General features: G+C 35.7%; 1 protein-coding gene and 1 pseudogene across 5 annotated transcripts in view; one reads left to right on the plus strand and one right to left on the minus strand.

The window, feature by feature from the left end:
• The window catches only part of FGF14 (fibroblast growth factor 14), a 580,805-nt gene that overhangs the window by 390,563 nt on the left and 182,104 nt on the right, over positions 1-8,138 (plus strand). The window lies entirely within an intron of this gene.
• On the minus strand, positions 3,594-3,711 carry LOC111741955 (annotated as a pseudogene).

Genomic DNA, 8,138 nt, shown 5'->3' on the forward strand with positions numbered 1-8,138 from the left:
TTTTTGCCAAGGTGTAGTACTACAGTGTATGAATATACCACAGTTTGTTTTCTGTTTTCCTGTTAATGGACCTTTGGGTTATTTCCTTCTGTTTTGTTTTGAAGAACTAGCTGCCATCACATATCACTGCAGCTTGGAGACTGCTTTCTGATGTTGCATCAGAACATTTATTTATCAAATCGAGTTCTTCCATCTTGTGCATCATTGACTTATTTAAGGTATACTTCCTTACGTTGGTGATGAAGCAAATTAAAAGTCTAAAACCAGCAAGTGTTTAAAAAGTTTCTTATCTCACCACGGCTATTACAAAAGTCAACACTTGAGAATATTGACTAAGTTGGATATGGAAGTTCATAGTTTCATGCTCTGCAAACAATTACAATCCAATGTAAATTAGTCGTGAAATTAAAGTGAGTCATAATTATAAAAACAAACAAACAAAATGTATATACATGTGTATCTGCATATTATGTACGTAGAAGCAATAATAATACTTAGACTAATATTCGGTTGCTTTCATTGCAAAGATTAGAATACTAATATGTAAAATGAGAATCAGAAATTAATTATGTAAATACACTCATAGATAAGTAATAACATTAATTCAATCTAATTCAACACGTGTATTCACAAAAGATAATCTTGTAGTGAACAATTTCTGATGTATAGCTATTAAAAAGCATTTGTTTTATGAATAATGGGAAGTTAGAGGTGGGTAGATTGTGGCATCTGACCACAAACACATCAGTAATTTTGGTTAGTTTTAATCTGTTTTTGAACATGTTTTAAGGGATAACAATATTTTAACTCAGATTTTAAAATAGTAATAAGAAAATATGTAAAATAGTATCAACGTTATTAATGATAATTCAGTCATTTCCATATTGTGATTAATAAGGAGAGATAGGAATGGATAGAGTAAAAAATTAAGGCAACAGAACAATTATTTATAAAAAAAGAAAAAGAAATAGAAGTGAGAGAAAACAACACTTCAGGTATCACTATAGCAGGTTAACTTTTCCATCTTCCCTTCCGCTTCTGTTTTCTACCTCACCAAATTTGACTTCAAAGTCATTTGATTGAGGTTCCCCTTTCCTCTAACTGTGTCTCCTGTATTAAACATGGAGGCAAAAGAAAATGGCTTGACCTGATTTTAAAACCTTATTCTTGCCCTTAGAAATCTTCCTAAGTGCTTTATTTTTAAAAAATTAATTCACTATAATTAAAGGGGAAAAAAAGAGGCTTAGCAAAAGTGAGTAAGGGCAACTGATTGACAAATAACTTCATTTATAAAAAATTGTTTTAGAAAACTTACACATAGCCTAATTCAACTCGGCTGGTAGTTACATGAGACCCAAGAACCAAAGCTTTCTTATAACTATTCTCATGAAATTCTGTAATAATATTATCTGTTTTATGTATTTATGATTTCCTTTTAAAAACTGATGGAAAGAACAGCATGCTCCTTTTTCCAATGGGCTCAAAATAAGGGCCAGACTTTTCCTTTAAAGAGCTTTGTTTTCCATATGCTAAGAGAAAATTGCAGAGCAAGGCTGGCTGTAGGTTGGCACATGAAGGATTTCTACAAAATCTTTAAATAGATATACCCTTAATTTTAATGATATATTCTGATCATTTACATAATATCTTAATATTTAAAATTGATCTTAGAGAGCTTGTAGAGAAGGTTCTTATACTTAGAACATATCTACCCACAGAGATTCTTTTTAAAAGTTGTGATTTTCATGAGCTGTGGATCTCTATTGGAGAAAATAAGCTAATTTATTATAGAGAATAATGTGAAGAAGACAGGGTGTACTGGGAAAGTTCAGGATGTGTCAACTGTATTCTTCAGTCCCTTGGCCCAATGAAAGGTACACACTCATTGAGATATTTGCCCTACTTGTCTCTGTAGTATGAAATTCTGATCTGAGGGTTTAATATGGCCATCAGCACCCTGTCCAGCTTACCCAGAAGAAATCGACCTTCTAAAGTTATGCAACACCTAGTCACTGAATCACTTCTGGGGCCCAGAGTGACACTAGGCTCTTGAAGCATATTGAATGAACAGTGAACAAAACAGACCAGATCCATGATTTAGTGAAGTTAAAAATCTCCCTCATCTTCTAAACTTTAAAGAAGAGGAGCAAGGTGAGCAGCCAGTCCAAAGGTTTTAAAAGAATTAAGATGAATGCAGCGTCATTTTGAGGTCTCAATGCTCGCAACTAAAAAGAACATCAAAATGTGTATTCTGAAGAAATGCCGAGGAAATTGAGTATAAACTATTAACTGAATTGCCAATGAAAGGCCTAGAAAAAAAATGAGTGTTAAGACTCAGAACCAAGATGACGTGAGGGTGGGATGTAAGGACTCAGGAAGGTAAGGGCAAGGGAGGAAAGTAGTTGAGGGTGAAGGGTTCATTTGAATTCTAGACACCAGCAGAAAAATTTCACAGGTTTTGTTTGGCCTTGGCAATAATTCTCATGGGTGAGTCAGTGTCACTTAAATGTATTGAAACTAGAGGGACAGAAATAAATAGAGAAGGTACATGTTGTAATAAAATACTTAAAGACTTCATGTGGAATAGGGAAACATATTTTATTACAGTGGACAATACAAAATCAGGCTTTAGGACAATCCTAGCAAGAGCCTTCTAAAATTAGAGCCATATGCAAAAGGAGAGGTGACTCTGGAGCTGTTGGGTCCTAAATCATCGGAGAATGCAAGAGGAAATCAAACATCCTCTTAATGGCATTGTTAGAACAAAATAGAACTAGATGATATAAGGCCCTTTTCTATGGAAATTCTGAGCAGAAGCAGAAATGTAAACTTAACAAACTAGTCTCTGGAACTCTGTGTGGAAGCAGTTATTTTTATTTTCCTTGAGAGACCCAGAAGGTTTAGCAATATTTATTTAAGTGTGTGTATGTGTATGTGTATGTGTGTGTGTGTTTTAATCTATACTGACTGTGCAAGGACTGTCACAGTATAAAATAATTTAGTTCTGTGAGGAAAATGAAATCGAACTGTTCATAACTAGCTGGGAAAATTGATGAAGAAAATTTGCAAGTGATGAAGTCTCTCAAAGATAAAAAGGATCTGTGTATTGCATAACCACACAGAGGGTATCATAAGAACTGAGTATCCCAGTGACAGAGATGTATTTCTGCAGTTAGTAGCAAAACATTAATACTGGAACATGGGGACATGAGTTGTATTATAAATAAAATCAGGTCTGTTGACCTAGAAGACAAGGTATGACTATAAAAAGAGCAATACTTTATTGCAGGAAATTAATTTTGTTCTTTATGACATCAACCTTGTAAATGCTCTCAACCCATGAATTATGTTACCCACACCCTAAAAAGCTATCTTAAAGATTGTCTTAAAGATTGCAACCTTGATTTTTCAAGGAAAAAGATGTTGTTTTTAATTTTTTTTATTTGTTAGTTTGTTTTGAATGATCTTATTGGATATGTAATATTTTACATCTCTCTCTTTTTTGTTTTTTTCTTTTCAGGTGAGGCAACCTTTGCAATCTCACAGATTGCAAGGACCTTGTGAGCTTACGATCCCTTACTTTTTTATTTTTATGCCTATCGCACCTGGCTTCCTAGGTGATCTCCCATCCAAGTACTAACCAGGCCGCACCCTGCTTAGCTTCCGAGATCAGACAGGATTGGGTTTGTTCAGGGTAGCGTGGCCGTAGACTATTTTACATCTCTTAGAGCAGAAAGAGAAAGGGATAGATTTTGATGTTTAAAAATTCTAAATGCAAGGCTTTTGATAACATATAAACAAAATATGCTCTCATGTTAGAAGGCATAATAGGACTATATGAAATTTAGAAGAAAGAATAATCTAATCAGCTAATGGCTATATACCGCTAGCTCCTCAGCTAAACATAAAGACTTTCTCCTTTACATGCGTGTTTATGAATATAAAGGTAGCTCATGTTCCTTGTAGAAAATTGGAGGAAAATTACAAAGAATGAACGAACGAACGAATGAATGAATGAACAGCCATAACCTACCACCCACTGATAAACACTGTTTATACTGCCCTTCAATATATTTTTGTGTGTGTATATATATATATATTAATGACATATATCACACATATATCCTATTTTATGTACATTGTTTAACCCCAATGATGCTGCCTTTCAGATTAATAGAAATATATGGGGAAAGGACAGCAGGAGAATAGTGAGATGACATGAACATACCTAGACAAGTAAGGGGATCATACTGCAAAATTATATGGAAAATCATGTCTCCATGAATTATTACATAATATTTATTTCTTCAACTGTTTCTAAAGCTGGTGCAAAGTTCTCCAAATGGCTATGACTCCTAATATGGTCACCTGCTGAGGCTCTTTGTTCTCTTCCCCAGCACAGATTGGGTGCTTATGGTGTATGAGACTGTTTTACACACTTTAGGCTGTGTCTTAACTTGGAATTTCTCTCATTTGATATTTTACCTCTGGAATTGCCATGCCCTGCTTGTCTACCTGGTTAATACCTCCCATCTTTTAAATCTCAGCTTAAAGTGTCACTGTTTCCCGGACAATCTTTCCTGATGTACACCATGTAGAAATGACTCCTCTTTTCACTCTTCTTGTGCAAGTTTTACACTCCACATCTATAATACTTAGTCCCACATACATATGCAGCTATCTTCCTCTACATTCTGAGTTGCTTAAGGGTAGAATCACTTTAATGTCTGAATACCGAATCAAGCATAGTGATGGAGAGTTAGTGCTCAATAGATTTGTTAATTGAGTGAATTAATGAATGAAGGTTGGTCATGTAAACTAAGATATATGCTTTTATGTAAATTACCTTTCTATGAATATATTGATGAAGAAGAGCCTGTTTTGCAAATGGCAGAAGCAATAAGTCATAGGGAATTCAGATTATTTAAGAATAGTATGTATTTCTGTATAGAAAACAAAAGAGCTGAGCTAAACAAGAAGGAAGAGGAGAGAGTCGTGTTGCAGAACTCCCGTGGGGACAATATAATGGGCACTCTTCTCCAGTGTAGCCATGTTCTTCTCAGTAGAGAGATGTAGGCGAGAGGTTCTTGGCACATGACATCGGCAGATATGGAATCCAGATCTGGAACTGCTTTCAGTTAGCTTATTAATTAACTTAGTAAATTAGTTAGCCTCCTTGGGGTTGAATTTATTGATCAGTAAAGTGTGGTTATTAGATTAGATCATCGCCAATGTTACTCTTGTTCTAATTTTTAAAGATGAGGCATAATGATATAATGTAACAAATTAAGATTTCAGTTCAAATCCATAAATAATTAGAATTAAGAAATAAAATATGATCCTGATTCACACAGTCATTTTTCCTGTTTATTGAAATAATCAAGAGTCAGGGAGTCTGAAGATGCCCCCACATGCCTCTGCCCCTCAGCCTGTCTTAATACTTTAAGAGCAACTGTAGCTTCTTTTAGGGAAGGCATTTTTTTTTTTCTTTTCACATCCTGTGAAAAATTTCAGTGTTATCTAGGGAATGGGACCCTGGGTAGGTATGTTTTACTGTTGGATGGAGAATGAAAAAGATCACAAGTGCAGGACCGGAGGCTGGCTAATCCTTTCTTATTCTCTTCCTTCTTTCCACGACTGCTAACTGAGTACTACTTAAGGTGTGTCAGTGTGTGCCTGGCCCTACGAGGTGGAGCCCCTGAGGTCACGAGCTCTGCTTTGGGGTGGCTGGGAGTGGTCTGGAGCCAAACAGATCTTCCCCCTGGGAACTTTCCTCCTGAGAGCTCAAGAAGCTGAGGGTCTGTGAGCATGAATTTACTGAGGGAAAGTAGAATATCCCTTCAAAGGGCACCTAAGGGAGCACTTCACAGTCACAAAATGGAAGCTACAACAAAGGTCTTGGAATTAGGACACCTGGTTTATCCCTGCTAACATGGATAAAAAGCAGCACTTGAGTATCTGCTCTGACTCTTGTAGCAGGGTTTAACTAAGAGTTAAACTTGAAACTTTATACTACAAAGATATGTTAAAGTGCCATCTCTTGTATGTAGTCAAAAATCTCTAATATAAACTACCTCTGATAATTGTCCTGCTGGAACTAAATCTATTGAGAGGATCGCTAAGCTCATTTATGGAGAGATGAACACAAGCCTGTGAGCATGGCCAGAGCTGTCTTCTCCTTAGCCCAGCTGACTGCATCAATTAGGTAGCTGGGGGAAGAATAGTTCTGTCTGGATAGTTTATTCCTGCCAATTAGAGAGAGAGCTATGTACTGATGTGTCTTAGTGTTTCAAATTTATGTATCTATCTATATGTAGTTATAGATATATCTACATATAGATAGATACATAAATTGAATACTTGCTATTGTTGACTCACACCGGAAAATTTATTGCAACTATTGGGTACTCTCTGGAAACCAGTTTCATATCTCTGTAGGAACTCAGAAGGTAAAGTAAGTGGCAACATAAAAGGGCAAAAGGGGCAAATGAATGAGCAAAGAGACATTTAGAGAGCAGGGCCCTAAAATGTGTTTATTTAAAACTCTGCCTGAAATCATTCTCTTTCTGAGATGCCTCTTCATTTGTCCACATCAAATTCAGTGAAAAATATTTCTGATTCCTTTAAAAATCTTTGAGTTGAATGATACCTTTCATTTGTAGTTAGTGTCAAGTCTACAGTTAAGGCAAATTGTTACTTAAGGAGCTAAATTTCTAAAAGGAAGTAGCAATTATCTATTGCCCATACAGTTATATAAAAATGAAAGCAGAATAGGGAAAATAAGACTTTCAGAATCTATTTCCTTCATTTGGTGATAGCCTTGGGCCCCAATTCGCATATTGTAGAGCATCACATGTCTAGCTTTAGTTTTATTCAGTTTGATTCTATTGCCCTAAATCTCATGAAAGGCATGTTATAAACTCAAGAAATTAAATTCTTTATGGATTTATATGGACTCAGAAAATGCATCCTCACAACGCACAAAGGAGCAAAATGGATCTGTTTCCACAACTGCTGGGAATTGCTGTATGTTTTTTTCTGAAGGATGCAATAATTAAAGTAATAAGAAATTCAGGTAAGCAGGTGGTATCAGAGAGACATAGCCAATAATAAGACATGATTCTGAGCAGGGAGTAAAGCAAGGGGGTACAGAAGCAAGCAATCATCAGAGATTTAATTAAGTAAACAGCTGGTGTTAAAAATATTATATTTGTACGAAACATGACTCTAATTTAAAAACTGGCATTCTGGAGCAGTTATCCTGTCCATGGTAGTGGGGTTGGATGGATAATTGTCAAGTGTGAGGCAGCTGTATTTCCATGTGCATTAGATATTAGGGTAGGGGTAGTAGACAGAATAATACCATTCCCCACCCCCACCCAAAAGATGTCCAAGTTCTAATCCATGCAACCTATGAACATGTTAGTTTACATGATGAAAAAGACTTTGCAGATGTGATTACATTAGAGATTTTGAGATAGAGAGACTATCCTGGATGATTTGGGTGAGTCCCATGTAATTACCAGGATTCTTATGAGAGAAGCAGGAGGATAAGAATCAGTAGTAGGATATATGACAACAGAAGCAAAAGATTGGAATAATGCAAGGAAAAGACCACGAGCCATGGAATGAAGTTGGCTTCTAAAAGAGGGGAAAAAATAGCAAGCAATTTCTTTCCTCAGAACTATGAGAAGGAACTAGTTCTATAGATATTATGGCTAAAACCCAGTGGAGCTGATTCGTGACTACTTACCTTCAAAACTCTGAGAGAATAAATGTGTTCTTTTAAGCAACTAAATTTGTGGTAATTTGTAGGTTACTGGGACTCAGGGGAATAATTTAAGGATCTAATTTTTCAGTTTTTATGTACAAAGTAGGGACTAGGCTCATGAATATGGCATTAGTTTATAATGATACCATTTCTTAAGTACACTGCACTTTGGAATTTACTTTTTCATACATCTTTTAGAAGTAGATTACAAGATTATAAGCAGATTAATAGCAACTTTTCCAGAAACCTAAGGCTTAAGATATTTAGCTAGACTTCCTAAAACTGAGCACTAAGACAAGAATTGGTCACAGAGTTTAGAGGGAAGTGATCTCAGAGTTGTAAAAGGTTTTCAGAGATGTGTAAAATA

Source organism: Pteropus vampyrus, unplaced genomic scaffold (assembly GCF_000151845.1).
Source record: "Pteropus vampyrus isolate Shadow unplaced genomic scaffold, Pvam_2.0 Scaffold83, whole genome shotgun sequence".
NCBI lineage: Eukaryota > Metazoa > Chordata > Mammalia > Chiroptera > Pteropodidae > Pteropus > Pteropus vampyrus.